Consider the following 25,549-nt stretch of genomic DNA (forward strand, 5'->3'; position numbering starts at 1 on the left):
GAGAGCCTGGAGCCACTGATGACCCTTGTCACCACCAGAGGGTCACTTATCTGAGGCTGAAGCCAAGGACTGGAGATAGAGTCTGGGCCAACTGCATATGAGCAGAACTTGACAGTAACTTTTCTGTGTCCGTGCTCTGAACCCCTTGCCTTCCATTTTGATATATACCTGTGGCTAGTGAGGCATTAAGCCCAGTGGGATATACATGGAGCTTCGACAAATGGAAGACAGGAGCCAGTGGATAACTCCTCATCCACCATGCCTTTTCCTGAGACCCAGTAGTTCATAGGCCTCTAGGAAGACAGTCCTGTGAGACTGAGCAATTAATGACACTTATCACCAAGTGGTGTCAGTATCAGTAAGTGCTTCCTCATAATTCTTATTCTTTGTTCCTTCCTCACACCTCTTTCTCCTCATTCCTTTTTTCCTGGGTTTGTACCACCCATGTGTGGCCTTGAAACCACTGTGGCCTGTGCTCAGTTTTGGGTCTGCCAGGGCATGGCCACAACAATGCAAAGGGCCCCTCAGTGTGTATTAGGGCAGTTTTTTACAAAGGCATCTGTGAAAGGAGCTAAAGCAACACCCATCAATAATTGGGCAGGCTGTACACTCCACATCTCTCTCAGCTATCTAGAAATAGGTCTGTACACTTTGGATTATGCCCCTGGAGTTCTTGGACTTTAAGGGAGTACCAGTAGTATTCCTGCTAATGAGGACTCAACCAGATAGTTAATTGCAAACTAAAAGATGTGACCACATTTTCTTTAGTTTTCATTTTCCCCCCATTACGTTTTCTTTTTTAAATAAAATTTATTGGGGTGACATTGGTTAATAAAATTATAAAGGTTTCAAGTGTACAATTCTATGATACTACATTTTTAAGGTGATGCAGGGGTTCCTCCTGGTCATTCCAGGACTTACAAAGCCATCTTGGAGAACTGCATTCTGCTGACCACAGCCTTTCTAGGGCACCAGGTGTATCCATGGCTGGTTGGAAAATGTGACACATGCAGAGAAAAACAAAACAGGAGATGGGCAGAGGAGAGGAGATGAGTAATTGCACCTGTCAGAAAATGAGGAGAACAAGCAAGCATACATGCATGGAAGTTCTGAGTTCTGTGGAGAAAAACACGAGGGCAAACACGAGGAATTATTTGTCCTCAGTCTCCCCCAGAGGAGGTGGAGTTGATCATTTGGGTCTGGTGGCCTGTATTGCCTTCCAGCCAACATTATTAAAAGCACCTGCTCACACTTGGTGGTTAGCACAGACATTTCACAATCCCTGACCTGCTGCCCATTATGTAGATACAGGCAGCTCTAATTTTGCAAAATGCTATTTTTAAAACAAATAAATAATTCCACATTGCCCCCACTGCAGCCCAGAGGAAGGAGCTTGTTGCCTCACCAAGTCTTTGGCACCAAAGGGCTTTGCTGTGGATGTTTCTCTCTGCTGTCATACCATCATGATTAAGATTAATTGTTCCAGTTGAAGTGAGTTACTCAGAAGGGATGGGAAGAGTGGAAGGAAGAGGGCAGTTTGCTTCCCTCCGCCCCCCCCCCCCCACACACACACACTTCAATGTTTGTTCTGAAAGATCCAGAAGAATGCAGGAGTGAAGCAAAGAAATTTTAATTGTGGAACATGTAATAAAGGACATCAGTGCAAAAGCTATTATGAGCTCCATGTTTATCTTCAGCTCAGTGACTTTCAGAAGAGCATGCACTTGGCTAGTAAGCTTGGAGGATGTGACTGCTCTCTGCCAGTTGGAGTCTTGACCTGAACTCTAAAAAACCCAGCTGACCTCATTCAGCCCCATCTACCCTAAATAACAAGGCTCAGACACCTACCCCTCAACACTCACACACACCCTATATACACACACTCCAGATGTATATATTGAAACTGAAAAAGCCCATTTTGGGTGGAAAAGTCATATATGACCAAGAAGGAAACTGAATAAGAAAAATAAAATATATAACCAGTAGACTCAAGACTGCATCAAAGAGGAAATAAATATTATTTATAGAAAATGTTTAACTTATCTGGAATTAGTGCAAAGGTTTATTCTGAGCTACTTCTCCAAGGTTCAGACTTGTACATCCATCCTCAATGTGTCTCCCTGGTTCTGAGACACCCTGTTGGTAATGTGGGCCTAGATGAAGCAGCTCAGCTATTTGGGGAGTATTTATGGAATACTTATAGAGACCTCATCCAAAACCCATGATCACCAACCTAATTCCAAATTGAAAACATCTATCATCTATGCTTTTTTCGCCATCCCATTATCTTAGCAAAAAGAAGAAAGGTTTGGCAAGGAAGGAAATTCATTCAAGAGAAATCAAGTTGTCCTGATCCACTAGTGCCGGGATTCTTTTCCTAGCCTTACAAAGGGTTCAGCATTCTGGAGAAAGGGGCTGCGCATAGATGATTAAAAAGTCCGTAAACGAAAGATAATTTTGAAAGGCATTGGGGGTCAGAGGAGCTTCAGCTAAAGGGACTGAAGACTCTCTTGTCTAAGGACCCCATGGTATTTATTAAACACAATTTGTCCTAAGGCAAGGTGGAGATATGCACTTCAAAGGGTAGGGTATCAAAGGATATACAGAAGCATTGTCAGTTTGGGGAATAGCTTACAGCTGTTCAGGTGTTTGGCCAACAGGAGGCAATAAAATGCCCTGAACTGTCTGGCAGCAGACAATCCTATTCAGGTTTGAGGGAAGTGCCATTTAGCCATTTCCAACAGGTAAACTACATATGTGGCTCACCCTTGTTGAGCCCCCCAAGCTTCACCAAACTTTTGGTGAAACTCTTGTAATAATTACATGCTGGAATTGGTTCTCGGCACACTGGGAAGAGAATCAGGCAAGGTATCAGAAGACTGAAGCACACAGCATCCAACCCAGAATATAGCATATTTAATTTCCCCATTGGCAAATAAGGAATAAACTTGGGTATCAATTCCAGCCCATCCACTTTAAAGTTTAAAGTTGTGTGACTTTAGATAAACTACTTCTATTTTCAGGACCTTGGAGATTGCCTAGTCCTATCTTTTAGTTCAAGTATTTATCTCACTGTCCCAGAAGCCTAAAGTCTATACATTTCTGGAGGGCAGTGTTGATGTTACCTTTCCCTGAAAAGAACTTTTGGAACCATCCCTGTTCTCCATCTACATCTTGGACTAAATAAATCTTGATCATTCAGGTTTCATTTCCAGCCTGAGCCCATCCAACAGCTAAACCGAAGCCTTCTCTGGGTTCCCAGGGGTTCTAATCTAGGGGATGGCATATCTGGTTTTGCTAAATCCAGGTTGTTGGCAGATGAATCTACAGCAACTCATTACCTAAACATTAGCTCATCTGAACCCCAACATGCATCAGCCCCATATGTACATGCCACACAGTGATTGATGGCAATTCAAATTCATTGCCTCTTTGGGAAAGGGGGTGGTGGTGTAAGGTACTGTACCTTTAAGTTACAGGGAATATACTTTTTATGCTCCAACAAGACACCAAGGAATAATTCAGTATTTGATACATCTGTAATAATTATTCCCCTTACACCAGTGGTCAGCAAACTCATTAGTCAACAGAGCCAAATATCAACAGTACAATGATTGAAATTTCTTTTGAGAGCCGAAAACTGACTTCTGCGCATGGGCCACGAAGTTTCAATCGCACTGTACGTGCGCGCCCGCACGTAGTATTTTGTGGAAGAGCCACACTCAAGGGGCCAAAGAGCAGCATGTGGCTCGCAAGCCACAGGTTTCCGACCGCTGCCTTACACAATCCAAGTTTGTCCAATCTCTTTCTCTCTCTCTTTCTTTCTTGCTCTTTCTCTGTCTTTTTCTCAAACTCAAAGAATTAGAAAGATTCCTAGTCATGTGAACATACCGTAAATCAATGCAATATTAGCCAGAGCTAGATAAATGGGCAAAATGCAGGTAATACTGGTCACTCAGAAAGTTGAGCCTAAATTGCTTCCATTCCTTATTGTCTCATGATGCTTCCCCTGCTGATTCCGCCTACACCTTCTTCCCTAGGTCCCAAACCTGCTTAAGAACTAGAGAGTATCAGACAAAGAAATCTCAAGATCCATTCCAGCCCCATTCTAGTCCTTTTAGGGATAAGAAAGCTGAGAATCAAAGAGGTTAATGTGGCTAAAATCACAATGCCAGCATGACCCAGTCATGCCTTCCAAACTTTCTTTGTCTCTTCCACTTCCCACAGGATTGACTCAGTTTCCTCAAGTTCCACTGGACCTTGGGCTTCTATTTCCAGCTGGAACTATTTTGAAAACAATTATTTGCTAGTCACTAACACAGGCTTCCCCGAAATGAAAAATCAGGAGGTAGTTAAGCAAGCAGGATGACCAAGGGATCCAGAAAGGAATGAAGGGCCCAGGAAGGAGACCACTGTCCCCTTAGAAGGCCAAGGCACTCTGGGTATTTGGCTTTCTTTTGCTGCTCTTTTTGACCTTTCTCCCTCATTTATGTGCCCACTTAGTTTTGCATGGGAAAGAGAAGGTCAAGGACTGGGAAGGCAGGAAAGATATTTTATTGGCTAGAAGTTGGCAAGGCCTCATCATACTGTTTCATCAGTATGCTTGACCCATTGGTTGGAGATGGGTCTTTACCTTCTGGCTCCTCTTGGGCCCTATAAAGTCATGCTTTTAATTTTTACAGAGCAGTTTATGGGCTTCAAAGAAGGGAATCTGAGGGGTCTGTTGTCAGGGGCTGCACTGAGCAATGCACCATCTTCTTGTTGTTTTTCTTCTTCCCTCTGTGCATCTTATAAATGAGAATTTAGACACTCTGAGGGAGATGGGAAAGTGCTCTTTGGGACCAAAACATGAAAGAGCAGATGGCTAATGAAGAGGCCTTGAGGAAAATCTGAGACTGTGGTCTGTCTCTAATCAGCAAGCTTATTTGGGCAGCAGAATAGCATTTAGCAGATCATCTTCACAACCCATTTTGAAATGTCCAACCTATGAGGAGAAGGGAAATGTGTAACCCGATGAATTAAGCCAGAACTGTTCAACGTGTTTAACAATGCACATTTTGAAAGGAGTACTTTGGGAGGACTGTGGTAGGATCTAAGGAATTGGAGGGTATAGAATTATCTGACTATAGTAACTCCCCAGAGTAGCATAATATGCAAGCAGCAACCCCACAGCAGTCAGAGAGTCACTTACTGATGATAACTGATAAAGACCAACAAACACATGAATAACAGAGAATTGAATCTGAACTAAAAAGAAAAAAGAAAGTTATGTGTAGGCCAATTAAGTAAGGGGCAAGTTAAATTGCCAGAATTTTATTTTGTCAATAGCGTCAAGTTGGGGAAAAAGACTAGGAGTTTTTCTAACTGTTCTCACCTTTCTATGGCTTGAGAACCTAACCATAAGGATAAGTTAAAACAAATAGGTCATCATCATCATCATCATCATCATCATCATCATCATCACCATCCTGCCTTTTAGTGAACATTTACTAACATCTTTTTGGATGCCAGTCATCTTAAAAGTGCTTTTCAGTATGTTATAATTTCTCCCAACATAGATGTGATTATCTGCCTGTTAAAGGTCAGGAGAATGAGAGGGATCTCTCCCTCATATCCTGCAAAGGGGTGGCAAAGAGAAGAAACCTCAACCTCCTCCACGATCTCTAACCTGTGTCTATGACTGAGAAAACAGAGAAAACAGAGGATTTCAGCTCTTATTCAACCTTCCCAATTTTTCCTTCCTCCCAAAGAATTAATTACTTAATGCTGATATATGGAAGCTCCATGGAGAGAGAGGATAAGAGAAAAGTGGCTTCTTAAAAACAATTAGATCCCTGGATCCATAATTAATTTGGGAAGGTCCTGACTATGATGGTCTGGACCCCTCACCCTGCTTCTTCATTGCAAAGTCTCTGTTTGTCTGGCTTGGGAAGATTTCCATGAAAAGCCACAGCCTGTTCATGGAATCTTCCACCTCTCCCCACCTACACATGGCCCTGACCCTTCAGGAAGGTATTCTGTGTGGACTTGGAGAGAACTTGAGCTCTCTGTGGAGTTATAATGAGGAGAAAGGTGGCTTTGGGTCAACATCTGCCAAGCACTGCCAACACCAGATGTCAACTTAGCCTAATGGGCACAGGAGGTGTGGTACAGAATCTCTTCTCTTTACCCTATGTTGATTTCTGTTACAAAAGGCCCCTTGAGTTTTCCTCAAGAGGTTACGTTTTATGCCTGAGGAAAGTAAGGAGGAAAGAAAAAAGTTACCATAAAAGCAAATTGGAAAAATTCTACTAGGGAAACATACAATATGATTAAACCAATTTAGAGTCTTCTGGGAAGAGGTGTGTGTGAGGGGGTGGATGGTGATGCTAATAAACAGAATACTTGGAATCTCGAAAAGAGCAGAAAACCAGACTCCTTTCAATGGCAGGGAAGATGCATTTAGAGAAATAACACCCTGGATTGTCACAGCCAGGCAGAGTGCCAGAACCCTTGTGCTTTCAAATCAATTCACAAATCCTTCGGATTATCAAGAATTTTATTTGCTTTTAGAATAGGCCAGCCTTATACACCATAAACATTTCATTCAGGCATTAAGTTCTGGGCTCTGTCTCTCATTTACTTAGCAGGACTTTTGCTGAAAGCTTGTCTTCCATCTGCTTTGGCTAAGGCTGTTAAAGCTACATTCTCCAGTTGCTTAGAAATGAAAATGTCTTTTCATAGATCATTTACCCTCCAATTCTTCCTCAGGTTTAAATACAGATGCCCTGATGTTTTGGGCAGAATAATGACTCCCCAAAGATAGCCACATACTAATTCCTGAAAACTGTAAATATGTTACCTTATATATCAAAAAGGGAGTTTGCTGATGTGATTCAAGGACCTCGAGATAGGAAAATGATCCTAAGTTATCCAGTTGGGCCCAATATAATTACAAGTTTCCCTAAATGATGGAAGAGAAAGATAGAAGAGACAGATAAGGAGATGTGACTGTGGCAACAGACATCAAGCATCACTTCAGTATAGCCTCCCTTTGGTACTGTGCATGTTCCCTTCATAGTAATCCTCACCACCACAACTGAAGATGAGTTTGCATGAATATTTGACTAATGTCAGTGTCCTTTACTAACACACATGAAGACAGGGACTATGCCAGATTTTTCTTCCTTCTGAAGTCCCAGCCCACAGCAGGCACTCAATAAATATTTGTTGAATAAATGAGCAAAAGGGTGAACAGGATCTGTACCTCCTACGGTTCAGAGTATTCCTTAGTGTGGGAGGAAACACAGCAGTCTGTGAGGTACCCCACTGCTTTGCTCTTTGCTTTTTGTTTCCTTATCTTGCTTGGGACCAGAATATTTATCTTTACATATGGTCTTAATACATTTCTGCTGAGAGAACAGCTGTATCTGTGACTCCAATCTATGGGTCAAAAAGTTGGGAGGAATGGAAAATTTCCTTTTCCTTTGTGATGATTTGTATTCAGACTATTCTGACGTGAACTCTTGACCCCATTGCCTCACCAGTTGTACCATGATCTCCTGTTGCTTTCTTTTCCTCTGAATGTAAAAGACCATCTACTTATTCCTAGACCAAGATCCCAAACCCAGTTTTGCAATACTCTAGGGGAATCCCATTTTCAAATAATCAGAACAAACTTTATTGAAATTTATTTCAACTTCAATGCACTCTTGCATATATTTTTAAAGGAAGTTGTGGGTGAGATTATAAAAAATAAACAGCAGTTATAATTACTGAAAAGGGAGAGATACTCAACTCAGATAGCTATTGCACACCAATTCTCAGTGTAAAACTCTGAAATAATGTCTTTTTCATCACTCTTGTCAACAATTGGTTGTTTATTTGCTTTTAGAATAGGCCAGCCTTATACACCATAAACATTGGTTGTTGTAAGGCACAGTTACAACATTTTCTGGCTGTGTCTCATGCTCTCTAACACACACTAGTCCTGGGTATGTACTTTTAGAAAGAGTAAGTGAATGTGTGGCTTCTAATCAGCATATGTTTAAATGATTTGTCCAACATTATCTAGTTGGTTAGTGAAGAGTCCTGGGTTTGCAATCTGATCACCTGATTCCAAGTTCAGTACCCTTTCTTCTCTATAGTCTAGGAGAGGACTCCTGGAGAAGAATGAGGAACACTGGGGACGCAAGGTTAAACTCTGCTTTGTACTTGAAGGGTCCCATGTGAATGGTGGGCACATGAGGGGGGCATTTACATCTCTTCAGGCAAAGAAAAGTAAGCACAAAAGCTAGAAAGCATTCAGTTTACTCAGTCAAGCAGCAGAAAGAATGTAGATAGTCAACAGACACAAATAAAGGAACAGTGATGTTTGGAATCTTCTCCCCGCCCAGCCATAGCCCCACAAACCAACTTTTGTGGGCACATTGCTGACATGGTACTCAGTCCAACCCAGAGGATTTTACAGCCCTCAGGATGTTTAAAGAAGCAGAAGACCTGAGGGTATATATTTCTGGACCATTAAAGAAAATTTATTTTTAAATATTTAACTTTTTTATTATTATTAAAGGCAAGCAGGCAGGATATAAACTCTATAAACTTTCCAAGGAGAGGACATTGTTGGCATTCCCAATGGAGAAATTATTGCCTCAGATGAGAAGCAAGTTGTGCCTATTTCACTTTATAGGTGGCTGGGAATAGAATGTTTTTCTTATAAGATCATAATGCAGATGGATGAGCTTTTGAAAATTAAAACTGTAGCTGGAATATTTATGGTGCCTCATTACTATATCAGTTAGAAGAGGTTTATGATTAATTCTCAGGGCAGGCTTTCCCAAAGCATACCCTGTATTATAGGCAGGGCTTATAATTTGACATCCCAAGTTATACTGCATGAGGTGTCATCTGGGGCCTCCCTGATGATATGAACCTTCAGAGATAAGCGTTTCTGTTAGATCTGCAAGGTCTGGGGTAAGAGTATCACCAATGGAAGCTCCTGGCCCAACCCCTTCCCACCCTAGGCTCCATCCAGTACCATGATGGGCTCACATGTGTCAATATAGACATCCTGGGTCCAACACCAACTTCTTTTCACATCCCTGCAAACAAATCTCCTTGGCCACTCCTTTGATCTAGAAGTGTACACATTGGTCGGGTGATCCACTCTCTAGATGGACTGAGTAGGCAAGAGCCTCTGTGGGCCTAAGAAGCCAGTTTGGGACCATTTGGACAGGGGATTCCAGGGTCCCATGGATTCCAAACAGATGTGCATGTGCCCAAGCCCACAAGCTCCTCACTCCAAAGGGAAGAACACAGCTGGAGAAGATCCAGAAAGGGGCCCTCTGAAGTGCAGAGCCCACAAAAGGGTCCCTGGTTGCCTCAATCTGGGGTTGTGCTAATCAGACTTAAATAAACTTGATTCAAACTTTCCCAAAGCCCAAATCTCCCTGTTCTGGCTAATTTTCAGCCAAGTACTACTCCTATTTTTCTCCACCACAACACAAACTTGAAATGCCACCACTTGACAGATTTTTAGGAAAATATATTCTCATATCAAACATTTTATTTTTACTCAACTCTACTGAAAATTTGGGTGTTGAATAGATCTCAGTTTCATCTTTGCTTCTTTCTCCCTGCAAGGAGCAAAATAAATTATATTCCTATTTTATTAGAAAGTTACCTGTGTGTGTGTGTGTATAAGATAGCAATACATGTGTGTCTATACACAAACACACACATAACTGAAGTTCAATAGAAGAGAAACAGTCATACGGAGTTCAGCTAGGGCACATTAATAGTAGAACAATTGACTGCAGGTCTACAGGATACAGAAGGTCCCCTGAGCTGCCTATTCCTCTGTCCTAAGTCCTGGTTGTTGAGTTTCCCCTGGACTCCATGAGATCTGTTTCTGATGGGTATCTACATCATCACCTAATCACTCTTTATTTGAGCTAACTAGAATTTCTATTCCTCCCAGAAAATACTGCAGTTAGTTTTTTACTGTTTTTCAAATGAGGAAACTGAGATTTAGAGGAATTATGGCTTGCCCAAAGCAAGCATCTACTAAGTATTGGGCCTCAAATAAAACTTAGCACACATGATTACATTTTTTGTGCTCTTTACAACGTATTCACCTAAAGCCACAAGTTCATAAGGTATTGTGATTGATTATATTATAATTTAGCAAATATTCACTGCCTCTTCTACCCAAACCATGGGAGAAGTGTATCTCCCTGCTCCTACCTTTCATCCCCAAAAGTGCATGCCTCTGTTAGCTGCTGCTCCAAGGAGTTGGAGAAACACATGGAGTAGACAAATTCAATATACAGTTGGCACCAAGCCCAGCTAAGCTCAATTTAGATCAGCCAAACTCCAGACAACGTGTAGGCACATGAATAAGAAATAAATGCTTACTTTTGTAGCCCACTGAGCCTTGGGGTGGTTTGTCACACAGAATTTTTATGTATGTAGCTCCTGTTACAGCTACATAACCTGCCTTTTACTATACCTCAAGCACCAGTTTTACCAAATGTTTCTCCACTAAATAACATGAGTCACCAAGAAGTTTCCTTACTGCATAACATTTAACCTGAAAGCCGATGTCACACATTGTAGGCTTTTTGTTGCACTTCTGGTACCATTATTTTTATTAGTCAGTTTTAGTCATTTGTGCTGCAGCAATAAACTACCCAAATAATCTCATTGACTTACAAAAACAAAGTTTTATTTCTCACTGGACTTCACTCTGGTTGTAATTCTTTTCCATGGATCTTCTTCATTCTGAGATCCAGGTTGAAAGATAAATCCATCCCTCAAACATACAATTCTTACAAAAGAAGGGAAAGGACAACAGCACCTGGTGATTCCTTTTAAGTCTTTTGCTTAAACATAGCCTACAACAGTTCTGTTCACATTCCATTGGGCAAATGCAAGTGACATGGCCAAAGTTCACCTCTAGGGCGGTCATGTGTAATTCTCTCAAATAGGTCAAGAATAACCAATCAGGACGATGGGACCCACAATACCCACCAAATAACAACCTCTTCATCATTTTCAAGGAACAGCTCAAAATCTCCTTAGATGTGGGGACATCTCTCTGCCCTTTCTATCCTACATCATATATTAAAACATTGAGATGTGTGAATAAGTATTTTGAGGATAATGTACTATCTCCTCTTTTCTATTTAATGAGCTCTTTGAGGGCAGAGATGATCTCTTACTTTATTTTATTTTATTTTATTAGTGATTAGTACAGTCCCTGGAACTTCGTATATTATTCCATTAATGCATACTTTTTAAAACTTGCAAAATAATGCATAGAAGTAATCATAAGAACACAAGGAATTTAGAGGAAAGTTAGAGGGGGATACAGAAGAAGACCAGAAACTAAGTTTTGTATGTTTTATGTTGCTAACTATATCTACATATAAATATATAAGGAGAAATATAGTGTAGATAATTTATAAGCCTAAAGTTTGGAGACATGTCTTGGGTGGAGATATAAATTTGGCAGTCATCAGTACATAGATGATGTTTAAAGCCTGAGACTTGATAATATCACCTCAGGAGAGAATAGAGAAAAAGATGTACATGATGTGTTTTCCACTTCTTAACTCAGTTCCTAACCTGCCTGGAGACAAAAACTCAGTTCTTTCCTTGGACAGCCCATTGATATCTCTTGAATGGGTCTCCTGAAAGGTCAACCTTGAATAACCATAGGTTTCTCCTTGCAATAGGAGTATATATTCATCTGATTTCATCCTTTTTGTACTCTTAGGTTTTTCTCAGCATTGGGCTGGGTTATGTTCTGAGGAAGTCCTTCAAAAAACATTCCCTCTCAACCCAGGAATCCTGATGCATGTGTCTACCACTCCTGCCCCTTCTTCTCCCTCATTTATCATGTTGGTAGAATGTCAAATTTGGATTGAATGGGTAGTAAGGAGCAGGCAGGATGATAGGTGCTTTGCATATTTCACCCTATCTTCATCACAACCAGAGAGGTTGGCATGACCCAATGTACCTATGTAACATCTGAAGAGAGGTTAAGTAATGTGCTAAAGTCACAGCTAGTAAGAAGCAGGACTTTTTGTTTGTTTGTTTGTATGTTTTTATTGATTGTTTTGTTTTAGAGAGAGAGAGGAAGGGAGGGGGCTAGAGAGATAGAAACATCGATGAGAGAAGAATATCATTGATTGGATGCCTCCTTCAGGCCTCCCATTGGGGACTGAGCCTGCAACCCAGACATGTGCCCTGACCGGGAATAGAACCGGTGACCTCCTAGTTCCTGGATCTACACTCTACTGCTGAGCCACACCAGCTGAGCAAGAAGCAGGACTTTTGAATGGCATCTGTCAGTGAAGATCCCATGCTCTGTGCAAGCCAGAGCTGCCTCAAACACAAGGAGCCCGTGGGAGCTGAGTCTTCTGGAAGGAGATATTCATACTTTGCAGATATACAGCCACAAACATGATATAATAATAGTAGATAGAAGATTAGGCAGATGATAGATAGATAGATAGATAGATAGATAGATAGATAGATAGATAGATGATAGATAGATAATAGATAGGTAAGGAATTTTTTAAGAAACTCAGTATATAGTCTCCTACCTTCTCAAAGAGGATATGATGAACAACATAATTTAATCATTCCTTTATACATTTATTTTATGCCTATTCTATGCCCAGCATTATATCAAGAGCAGTGTTTTAAATGTACTCCAATTTAATTTTTATCCTCCAAAACTCTTCAGAGTTTGTTATCTAGTTCTAGAGGGATAAGAAAGTTCCATTATTCACATACATACACTTGTATGTATGAAACAAGAAAAGACCATATTAAGAGGAATATGGTAATTCCTTTTAAATGTTGAAGGCTTTCTAATAGGCAAGTCATGTTGCCATATGTTATTTCATTTGATCCTCACAATAGTTATCACTATTCCACTGGTGAAGAAACTGAAGCTTGTAAAATTTACATACTATGTCAAATATTACACAATAAGTACATGTACATGCAAAAGCTGGGAAACAGACCCAGGTTCTAATCCAATATTCTCTCTAGTAGTGTGATGCTGACTCAGCACAAGAACAACCATCCTTCCTATTCTTTAAGACCTCTGAGGAAGGAGATGCCACTCCCTCTCTCGATCACCGAAAGCCCCAACTCTAAGCAGAAATTGGGTCCTCGCGTTCATTTTTGCTAAGCTGGGCTATTGGGTTTGGCTGGGTGATGATGCCTCAGGGAGGGGGCGGCAGGCTAGGGAATGTGTCTGCTTTGCAGCTCTTGCCAGCCCTGGAGAGCTAGCATTTTTCAAAGGAATGCTGGGTTCTCAGAAACACTATTGATAATGAGGTTGCTCACTTTTTAAATGCTGTAACCAGATATTCTAGGAAAACAGACCTGGTTCCAGGAGTGCAGCTGTGGTGTTTGGGTTTAAGGTTTGAGGTGGTTGTTTAAGATGAGCTTTCAGCTGGCCTGCTGACCTGCCACTGGGCTGAGACGAGCCCACACAATCAGGCCATTGTATAGTGGAGAAATCGCTGGGCTCCTCTGAGCCTAATCCTGGCACATACTACAGTGGACTTTCTCCTCCTGGGAACCTGGTGAGAATGAAGTGTGAGCATGTGTGTGTACGGGGGTGTTTCAATCAGAGGAAAACAGGGCAGGGATTATATGGAATCCCCTCTAGCCTCTGTCAGACTTGGAGAACAATCGAATGCATTTGGCCTAAGGAAGAAACTTTGAGGCCAATGGGAAACAGGTTGGCACGGAGCACTTTTCCAGCCTTGGCAAAGGCTTGCAATTTTCCAGGAGGCTGAGTTTCACTTCCCTCCCATGTGCAGGGCAGGGGGCTCAGCAGAGTAATAACTGTAGACTCTCACACCACAGACAGGCCCCTGGCGCTGCTTAGAGAACCACAGTTCAGTGCCTAGTGAGTCACCAATAGGTCATCTGAGCCAAACTCCCTGCTTCCCAGACCACATTCTTTTCATCATACCTTTCACATCCTGTATCCATTTTTTTAAAAAAATTGGATGAGAAAGGAAATGAGTATTTATTGCAATTAATTATGTGCCGGGTGCTTCACCTAATTTATGATGGGAACAACAAAGCATAGCTAACATTTATGGAAAGCCTAGTAGTTGCAGGCATGGGTCTAAGTGTTGGACACACACTAACATATATTTAATTCTCTCATAGTTCCAAGTGGTAGACTATGGAGACAGATGAAGAGACAGAGCCGCTGAGGAGGATACTTGACTAGTGAGTAGAGGAGCTGGGATTCCACCTGGCCGATTCCAGAGGCCTCCACTTAGTCCCAAGCCAGCCCTCCAGCCTGGAGACATGGTTCTCCATCCTCAGCCTCTTTTTTTTTAATATATATTTTTATTAATTTCAGAGAGGAAGGGAGCAGGAGAGAGAGAAAAACATTGATGATGAGAGAGAATCATTGATTGGCTACCTCCTGCACACCCCCCACTTGGGACTGAGCCTACAACCCGGGCATGTGCCCCTGACCAGAATTGAACCTGGGACTCTTCGGTCTGTAGGCCGACGCTCTATCCACTGAACCAAACCAGCTAGGGCCATCCTTAGCCTCTTATTGTGGTCATGTTGGAAAGGTTACTTCCTCTTCCATTCAACATCCCCTCCAAGGGGAAGAATCAAGTTTATGGCTTGTCTTAGAGTTCCAGAAGACCACCATCTCTTAGCATTACATTGTCAAGGATTTTAAAATCGTGTTAATGCTTAAAAGTTAACCAACCCTAATGAACCAATAGGTATCTGGTAATGACAACATTGGTTATATCTCTGAAAGTTAAGTTGTTATATGCAACAGTTCTATTTGATCTGTGTTCTGCTTTTAAATGTTGCTTAATATTCTACAGGACTTAATTTTATGTCATTTTTTTTCAGGACTTAGGAATGTGAACTGGTAAAACATGTATCTAGTTCTTGAGATAATAATGGGTTGGGGCCCGGCCAGTGTGGCCCAGTGGTTGAGTGTCGACCTATGAACCAGGAAATCACTGCTGAATTCCCTGTCAGGGCACATGCCTGGGTTGCAGGCTTGATCTCCAGTAGGGGACATGCAGGAGTCAGCCAACCAATTATTCTGTCTCATCATTGATTTTTCTATCTCTCTCCCTTTCCCTTCCTCTCTGATATCAATAAAAGTATCTTTAAAAAATAATAATGGGTTGGAGTTAAAGAAGAAAGGATATTTTCAAAATGCAAACTTGAACATGGTAACTTTTAGTTTGCAATGTACCTGTTTTTTGGGTTTTTTTTTACCCTTTTAAGATTTTATTTCTAACTCACTATCGTGTCATCCTTACTGCACTCTGCACCCTCAACCTGGAGACTCCAGACACAGAATCTCAGTGGCACATGGCCTCCTGGGTGATTACACACATGGTTCTCTGAATATACTTCCCTTGAAAATCACACCCCATCCCCTCTACCTGGCCAACTCCTGCTAGTCTTTCAAACTCCATAACCTCCACAATCCTGTTCCCACAGAGTGTCTTGGAGATCAGGTACACTTCCCAGAGGATGCCACCATATCCTGTGCCTACTACCTGTATCACAGCATTCATCACCTCCGACTGTTATTGCCAAATCCTCTTGGCACCGTGAATTCCTTGAAGCAAAGACTGTCTCTTTTACTCTATATCCATGGAGTGTGACACCATTCCTGATATAGCAGATGGTCAAAAATACTTAATCAGTGAATGATTCACATTTATAAACCCACTGCTTAAATATAGACTGCTTCAGGGTTTTAAAAGGGCCAAGGTATATAGACTGGACAACCTACATCAAATATAATGTTTAGGATGATACAAAGGAAGAGCTCCATTGAACTAATTAGGATGCATATCTTAAGGCTATATTTTGTGTTTGTTTTAGTTTTTATATTAAAACATATTTTTATTGGTTTAATGCTTCAGAGCACCACAGTACAATGATCAGCACCATAAAGAATGGAACTAATGTTAAGCATTCAGAAAGCAGAAATTAAGACTGTCTCACACCAAGCTTCATGCATATGGAGTGTGCATTGGCCACAGAATGAAAACATTGAGCCATTATAGAAAGAGAATTTATCACTATTTATATAGATATAGATAGATAGGTTGATAATTAGTTTATTTTTATATACAATAATCCAGAGGAAAGTCTGAAACTTAGTTTTAACAACAACAACAAAAAAAAAAACAGTGACAATAATCAGCAAACTCATGAATAGAGCCATGTTTGCATAATTCCTGACAATTATAATCAAACTAGAGGCCCGGTGCATGAAATTCATGCACAGGTAGGGTCCCTAGGCCTGGCTGGAGATCAGGGCTGATCTGTGGGGTGACTGGTGGGACGATCGGGGGACTCCTGCTGGCACGCACCTTGGCTGGCCTGGTGCTGCCTGATCATCAGCCCCACCTGCCGCTGCCACTGCCGTTCACCTCCCTCTGCTGGGCAACCAGTGTAGTAATCAGGGGCCCCCACTGGCACCTGCCTTGGAAGTGACTGGCAGGTCAATCGGGGGTGGGGGGTGGGGGGGTGGCGCCAGCCTGCTTGCTAGCCAGCCCCTTCCCCCAATTGCACTGCCACCACCACCGGCAGTCACCTCCCTCTGTGGGGCGACCAGCAGGGTGATCAGGGGGCCCCCCACTGGCACCCACCTTGGCTGGCCTGGGCTTGCGGGCTGGGGGTAGCTCCTGCATTGAGCGTCTGCTCCCTGGTGGTCAGTGCACATCATAGCGACCAGTCATTCTACTGGTCATTCTGCCATTTGGTCAATTTTCATAGTAGGCTTTTATTATATAGGATATTTGTTTGAATTGAGTTAGCACAGTTTATTACATTTATTACCTCCCTTCAGAATGTGGATTTAGGTTTCAAAAGCTCCTGTCAACTTTTGGAGACTTCGCTTATCTACTTATGTTTTTGTTTCTTTGATTCCCTACTGACTGTTCTCTGTTTCACCCTTTCATGTATAGAGTTAGTGCATCCATTGGGAGAAGGACCAAGAGAGGAGTGAGTCCAGGGAGGAAAAGGACAGAAAGTTGTCACACCATTCTTTCTGGAAGCAGGAAATTAAAAATAGAAAAGGATAGTGTGTGTGTGTGTGTGTGTGTGTGTGTGTGTGTGTGTGTGTAAGAGAGAAGAAAATCCAAGATCAAGAAGCCCAGACCCCACCTTCTTCTGCCTATCTGGCCTTGAAAATTCTGTCTCAAGTACAGCTGGCATTCACTGCTTATGCACTCAGCCTCGTGACCTTGGCTGGTACCCAGGTCTAAACTGCACTGATGATATCCAAATAGCTAATTTGGTGTTGGAAAGAATGGGGGAGGCAGGTAGGAATTGAGGAATGGGAAGGAAAAAAATACCCCAAACTGGAAAAGTTAAATTTCCTGCCAGGTGGCTCCCAAATCATCCAGCAGTTTGATTCAAGGCTTTGAAGTTGTGAGCCAACCATTCCAGATCTGTAATATTTACCCTGCAGTCTCCAAAAACAAAAGCTGACTGTGTTCCTTGAAGTCAATCTCACCAGCATTTCAGGATGACAGATGGAAGAGGCTGGAAAAGAATTATTGGATGACCTGGAACTCCTCAAATCCTCAGTAAGTTTTGTTATGCTTTACGGTAGTCTCTCTCTTTCTCTCTCTCTCTCTCTCTCTCTCTCTCTCTCTCTCTCTCTCTCTCTCTCTCCTCTCTGTATATACTTTTTACATTTTTTTCATTTATTTTATTGTCAAGAGTTTTACAGATGTCCCCAACCCCTCCCCCCATTTTCCCCCTTTTCCATCCCCCATCCATCTCCCACCCACCCCTGGCCTTCACCACTCTATTGTATGTGTCCATGGGCTATGAATCTATGCTGATAAGTTCTTTGGTTAATTTCTTCCCACCCTCCTTCCCACCTTCCCTCTGAGATCTGTCAGTCTATTTCATGCTTCCATGTCTGTAGTCCCATCTTGATCATCAGTTTATTTTGTTCCTTAGATTCCACATATAAGTAAGATCATGTGATATAAATACCAATCAGAAAGAATATATGTACCTCTATGTTCATATCAGCATTATTTACAATAGCTAAGATCTGGAAACAGCCCAAGTGCCAATTAGTAGATGAGTGGATAAAAAAGCTGTGGTACATTTGCACACTGAAAAAAAAGAAGGATCTCTTACCCCTTGAGACAGCATGGAGATTACTATGCTAAGCAAAATAAGCTAGTCTGTATATTCTTTTAAACTTGCTCTAATTTCACCAATTCCTGCCTCCCCTCCAACCCAATCAATTTTTGCACTATTTATCTGGTATGACAAAACTTACCCTTAAACAATAATAGCTAACTTAACTCTAGATTCATTTAGCCCAGTAGTAAAACTGCTACATATACCCATGGACTAAGCAAATAATTAATAATAATAATAATAATAATAATAATAATAATAATGCCAATTTTGTGTTGATGCAGAATATCTATCTAGCTATCTAGCTATGGACTTATCCTTGGAGAGGGAAAGAGGGTGGTGAGTATATAAAATTCTAAAACTAAAACACACTTAAGAGAAAAAGACTATCCCAACCCATCCTTTGTCCTTTCAAATTCTACTTATCTTGTAAGATACTCTGTCACAACAGTCACCTAATAAATATATACTGAGAGCCTAGCATGTGCCAGGCATTGTTCCAGGTTTGAATTAAACAAAATTCTTGCCCAGTTGGAGCTCATGTTCCAGTGGAGGAGATAAAGAATAAATAAACAGATAACTAAATAAATGGTATAGTAGTGATCTATAGTATGAATAAAAATAAAGCAGAATGAGCAGGATAGAGAAAAGGGAGCAGGGGTACTATTTGTTGTGTGGGCAGCGACATGAAAAGATTGAAGGGATAAAGATGAAGCTGTGTTGGAGAAGGACATCCCAGAGGAGAAAGCAGCCAGATCAAGGGCTAGAAGAAATGGCAACTAAGCAGGTTGGTGGGGCCATGGGAGAGAGGGGTAGAAAACGAGGAGAGAGAGAGAGAGAGAGAGCAAGGAGCTGGATCACAGAGAGCTTTGGAGGCCTTTTGATTTTAGCTCTATGTCAGATGGGAGCCCTTGGAGAGTTTTGAGCACGTAAGTGACATGATCTGACTCCTGTCAGACTTTGAGCTACAAAACTGAGAATTGACTCTTTAAGGAGCTACAAGACTGAGAATTGACTCTTTAAGGAGAAGAAGTGAAGCAGTGAGACAAGAGTCGGTTTTCATCCATCAAGAAAACAGATAATGGTGGCTTGGACCAAAGCAGATGGTAGTAGATGTTGAATTCTGGATATTTTGAAGGCAGAGCCAACTGCTGATGGATTGGATATGAAGAATAAGAGAAAATGAGTTGTCAGGAATGACACCTCAATTTTTGGCTTGAGCAAGTGGAAAGAGAGCTTCAATCTTCCTTTGTGCTCGCATGCACTTTTGTTAATATCTATAATAATAAAAGCCTAGGCAACCATCGCAAACGAATGGATGACTGAACAGGTTGCGTGGGGCGACGAGGCCAGCAGGGGGGTTAGTGAGGGGCAACCAAATGACCCAGCAGCAGGCTGTGTGGGGCGACCAGGCCACAGGGGGGGGGACAGTTGGGGGCAACCAGGCTGGCAGGGGGAGGGGGGGCAGTGAGGGGCAATCAAATGACTGAACAACAGGCTGTGTGGGGCGACCAGGCCTACAGGGGGGGCAGTTGGGGCCAACCAGGCCGGCAGGGGGTGGCATTGAGGGGTGACCAGGCTGGCAGAGGGGGACAGTGAGGAGTTACCAGGCTGGTGGGGGAGGCAGTTAGGGTTGGCCAGGCCGGTGGGGGGGGGTGGTTAGTTGGGGGCGACTAGGCCAGCAGGGGGGGGCAGTTGGGGTGACCAGGCCAGCAGGGGGGGGCATTTAGGGGCGATCAGGCAGGCAGGCAGGTGAGTGGTTAGGAGCCAGTCGTCCCAGATTGTGAGAGGGATGTCCAACTGCAGTTGGACATCCCCTGAGGGGTCCCAGATTGGAGAGGGTGCAGGCTGGGCTGAGGAGACCGCCTCCTCCAGTGCACGAATTTCATGCACCGGGCCTCTAGTCAATATTATAAAACTCTAGTAACAAATGTGTACATCTCATCCATTAGATGCACCATCTCTTAACTTTTATGTCTTCATATGCTGAAATGCTAATGAAAGTTGTGGACTCCTGGTCACCCCAACTGCCCCCCCCCCCCTGCTAATGAGGAGAAAAACACAAATAGCTAAAAAACTTTTGCATTTCATTCCTCCTTAAGTTCAGCCATGAGTGTCTGCGTGGTTCAAAGTTCTAAGATTTTAAAAAACCATACACTAGATTTATTTATTTATTTATTTAATAAATTAATATTGAGCACCTGAGACTCTGAAGACATTGAAGATGTGATCATGGCCAAATATAGCCAGTATCCCTTTTCATGAAGACCACAGTCTGATGTGAAAAACAGATGAGATGCTAGTAAGCAAATAAAATAAGTAAATAAGTATCTATATATATAATATAGATATGCAAAGTGTCCCCGCGGGAGTTTGACCTGGAGACTGGGAGTTCTATCACTAGCTATGACATGCATTGACCACCAGGGGGTGGCTCAGAACAAAGGAAGGCCCTGGCTGGCAGCCAGAAGGCCCTGATTGGCTCTGATTGCCGGCCAGGCCTAGGGACCCTACCCATGCACGAATTTCATACACCAGGCCTCTAGTAACTTATAAAAGGAGATATAGGGGGAAAACAAAGCAGGGTGCCATAATTTACTATTGTGATATGTAGTGTAACAAGGCCTAATGTGGAAACAGAATCCATCCAGATATTATAAATGGAGAGGATTTAATACAAGGAGTTGGTTGTACATATGATGGGAAGAAGAGAGGGCAATGAGAGCAGTCAGAGATTAGTAACACAGAAAGTCCCATGTCATCTCTAGGATTGTATGGGGCAATGGGACAAAGTAGGATTACTAGAACCCAGAAGCTAGGACTACCTGAAAGCTAGACTCATAGAATGGGTGCTGATCTATGGAAATCAGGAGTATAAGTGAGGACCTATCTATTGAAGAAACCAAGTGCGATAAAGAGAAATATACCCTGGCTTCTCTCCTTCTCCCATTCTCCAGTATTCTACCAGTGCCTCCCATTGGCCAAATATGGCCAGAGTGAGTTTCCTCATCTGTAAAATAAGAGATTTACACTGGTTGATCCCCAAAACTTGAAAGGCTCCTTTCAGATTCATCTCATCTGCAATTATTTGCAAACGCCTTTAAAGAGCCAGCAACACAGCACCACCAGCTGTGGGGTCCACTCTGGCACTGCTTCATGAAGTCAACTAAAAGTCCCAGACCTCTTTGTAAATATGACCCAAGTTGTGGGGGAGACAGAAAGAGACCTATGTCTATGTACCATTTCTGCAGAGGAAGAAAACTCTTCTTGCTATCATTCAGAAAAGTATTATTCTCTCCTTTCTGTACGTCTTTATAATTCACAAAGGAAAGAGAATGGTACTCTATGGTTTACTTAATTTTAGAAATACAGTTTAAGAGTTTTTAAGAAATAACACCATAATGAAAGCCTCAAAAGTAAGTGAAATTTTAAAAATTATCTGTGCTGCCTGGCCGACGTGGCTCAATGGTTGAGCATTGACCTATGAGCCTGGAGGTCACAGTTTGATTCCCGGTCAGGGTACATGCGTGGATTGTGGGCTCAATCCCCAGTGTGGGGCATGCAGGAGGCAGCCGATCAATGATTCTCTCTCATCATTGATGCTTCTATGTTCCTCTCTCTTTCTCTCTGAAATAAATAAAAACATATATATTTTAAAAATTATCTGTGCTATTTCTCATAACTTAACAGCAGACTTCCCAGGGCTGTTCACATATTAAATTATACCAGTATATGGTACCTTTTGTCTGGGAATAAAAATAGATCAGTCCATTACCAGAAAGAAAACTTTACTATAAGCAGATTATGAATATTCATCAAGTCCAGAACATTTAACAAAATATGTTATTATATTTCCCCATTAAATCTCAAATCTATCCATAGTTAAAATTGGGTCCAATTTGTCCCCAAATCTCCTGATAGTCAATTCAAAACAAAACATAGAATCTGTTACAAAATCTCATTATGACAAAGGAGGAGGCATATCATTTTGGAAAGAAAACAATAACATACTTGCTTTAAATAGTGTGGGCAGTAGTGAATGATCCAGTAAAAGTCAGCAACTCTCCCACTCTGTCTCTGCTGGCTATGACACTGCATACAACTGTGTTCCTCACTGAAAGTCAAGGGCATCATGTTAAAACACAATTCAGCAAAGGACATGGGCAAAACAGACCTTGGGTGATGCTGCTGGGTTCAAGGATAAAAGCAAAAGATCTAGAATACACTGATACAAAGGCAATGAGCCACATGGGACCTGAAATGTGACCTGTCTAATTGAGATGGGCTATAAGCATAAAATATACACCAGGTTCTGAAGCCTTTATACAACAAAAAAGAGAAAATATCCTATTAACGTTTTTATATTAATTATGTGTTAAAATGATATTTTGAATGTGTTGGGTTTATAAAATGCTAACACAGTGTTTGACACATTGTAGGCCCAATAAAGTCTTCCTTCTCTACTCTTAGCCAGAACCTTACCTTTGGGGCTGAAAGTAGAGAAATGATATTCCAGCTCCTAAGACAGCCTTGCTAAAAGATCTGCCCGTGAGCCTCCTTCCTGGGATCTGGGGCTGTTTTCTTTGCCTTGAAAAAGTGCAGTACCCTGTGATTTCAGTGTCTCAAGATAGATAGCTCTGGCCCCTGTGGAACAGCCAGCATGATGATGACACAGAGGGCCTGTTTATAGAAGAGAGGGGTCGGACACTACTCAAGAACTTTGTTTAAAATTCTTTTTGTAACCACACATTTCTCTGTTTGGGTTTGCTGCTGTCATTAAATAAATATCTGGAGAGTCTTCAGGGATCATTCCAGATATGTGTGACCAGGTTTTTAAGATAATGAACCACACTTTTGAGTCAATCTTACTGGATTCCCAAGTCTGGCTCTCAGGAGGCATTAGAGATAGTCAAGAGGGATGCAATTTTTTCCAACTCAATTAAGAAAAAGGAACCCTTGTCAAGTTACATGCAAGGTCCCAGTTCATCATCACCTTGCAGAAATGCCTTATGAACAATGCTTATGTCAGTGAGAAGGCACAGGGAAGAGAAGAACCAATAAGTTCTGATTTGTAAGAACAGAATTGAAAGGATCAAGAACATCTTGTTCACTTGAAGTTTGCTTAATTCTCAGCTTCATGGTTTGAGTGAACATGTGACAATTATTTATGACTAGCTAGAAACACATATTTGTTTTGTTTTAATGAAATAATTTGAAATGCTGAGGATGCAGGAGTATTTGAACATCTAAATTCGACTCTCAGCAAATCAAAGCCACTTTCAATTCAGACATTCCTGAAAGGAGATTCAGAGATAAGGGAAATAGAGAAAAAATATTTGGAGTAAAAGAAACCTTTTTTAAATTATGGACTTTATTTTTAGTGTAGTTTTAAATTTATTGAAAAATTGAACAGAAGTACAGAGTTCCCATACACTCTCTCCCTCTGACACACAGTTTTCCCATTTTTTACATTTTTGCATTAGTGTGAAACATTTGACAATATTAATACATTATCATTAACTAAAATCCATAGTTCTTATTAGAGTTCACTCTTTGTAATTTATAGTTCTATGTGTTTTGAAAAAATGCATAGTGTCATGCATCCACCAATATAAGAGCATACAGAATAGCTTTAAATTCCCTGATTTTACCTATCCATTCCACACCTCTCACCCTATCCCCAAATAACTGATCTTTTTATTATCTCTATAGTTTTGCCTTTTTCAGACTGGCAGGTAGTTGGAATCATAAAGTTTATAGCCTTTTCAGACTGGTTTCTTTCACTTAACAATATGCATTTAAGATTTCTCCAGGAGGACTCTTTAAAAACATCAAGAAAATAGTGAGTTTCAAGAGATATGAGGAGAATGAGAACAAATAAAAGGCAAATTTTAGGCTTAACTATTGTTTTTGGCTCCCAGTAGCTAAAAGTCATAAAGGACAAACTCACTCTGAGGAGGAGATCTCGGGATAAAAGGAGTAATGCTGGCATGAGGTGAAGGCCATGTGCAAAATAAACACAGTAATGGGAGGATAGGGTTGGGGCAGGGGGACCTTGAGTTTGTTTGCAAAGTCTAACTTAGTGAAGTCTGATCTCTGAAATGAAATGAACTTTGGTCCATTTCCTCCCTAGTAGAGAACATAGCCCAATTTTCCAATGGAAGGGTAGGTATGATTTCTCCTGGGATCAGGAATGTGATACAACACCAGTTAGATCTATTATTCCATTATGTTGTTTTTTCCTTGTCTAGTTTAAGTCAGTTTCCAACCATTGATTCAAAAGTATAGCTTGACCCTACAATGGGTCAAACTGATTATTTTTCTTCATAGTTTTTCCTCCATTGCCATCCTTTTCCAAAACCACATATTTTAGCTCATTTCATTGGGACATCCTCACAGGGATGTCTATCTTTAAAAAAAAACACAAACACCTCCAAACAATAACACTTTCTCAAGCAAAATTTAATTTGGTGTTTTTCATGTCAGAGAATATTGATCAGGCGAGTGTTGATAAGAACCCTGTGGTTGAGGAGATCTTTAGGCTGGGGGTTATTGCAGCCTGTGAGTAGAAAGAGCTGTGGAATCAAATACTGGGTTCCTGTCCTACCACCACACAGCTGTTCATCTTTGATGGAAGTCCTCAGAAGAGGGTCATCAGGTGAACAATGACATCTCAATTATTGTTCTGGATTTCCAGGGTTACCCAGTGTGGGTTAAATGGAAGGTCCAGGAACCTCACCTGACTGATACCACTGCTCGTGCTGCCATCCCCTACTGCAGCCTTTGATGGTCACTTTAGGAGAAAACCTTACACTCTGTTGTGGTCTTTGCCTAAGTGAGCCAGGGACACACACTCAGATCTTCTCTGAACAACATACTCAGGTAGCCATGGACTTAAGAGGGATAATAATTTTCATTCTCCAACCCTTGGGGTAGTGTCATAATTGGAGGAAGAAGCAAACTAACACACTAAATGTGACCAGGAAAATAAAATATCCTCACAGTGTGAGAAAATAGAATTTATCAGAACTCACCTCAGGAAGAGTACTGCAAATATTTAGAAGGTATATTAAGCAACTAGGGGCAAGGAGATGAGGCATTCCTTCCTCCGAGGGTTAGGTTTAAGTAATCCTAGGTATTTGCTAAGTAAGGAAGGTGAGTTCTTTTAACTTCTGGTTTTTTAATTACTAAGTATGCAAGTGTGGGGCCAGAGTGGAATTAATAAGGAAAATAAAAAGGAACTGAGGGTCCCTACCTGGGGTCTCTCTTCTCAAACTCCCCCTTCCCCATAACACTTGGTCTTCTCTTTAAAGTAACTATGAGCAAGTAGTTATTTGAAGAAGTGCCAAATTATTAGCTCACT

This window comes from Cnephaeus nilssonii (genome assembly GCF_951640355.1).
Source record: "Cnephaeus nilssonii genome assembly, chromosome: 10".
In the NCBI taxonomy this organism is placed as follows: domain Eukaryota; kingdom Metazoa; phylum Chordata; class Mammalia; order Chiroptera; family Vespertilionidae; genus Cnephaeus; species Cnephaeus nilssonii.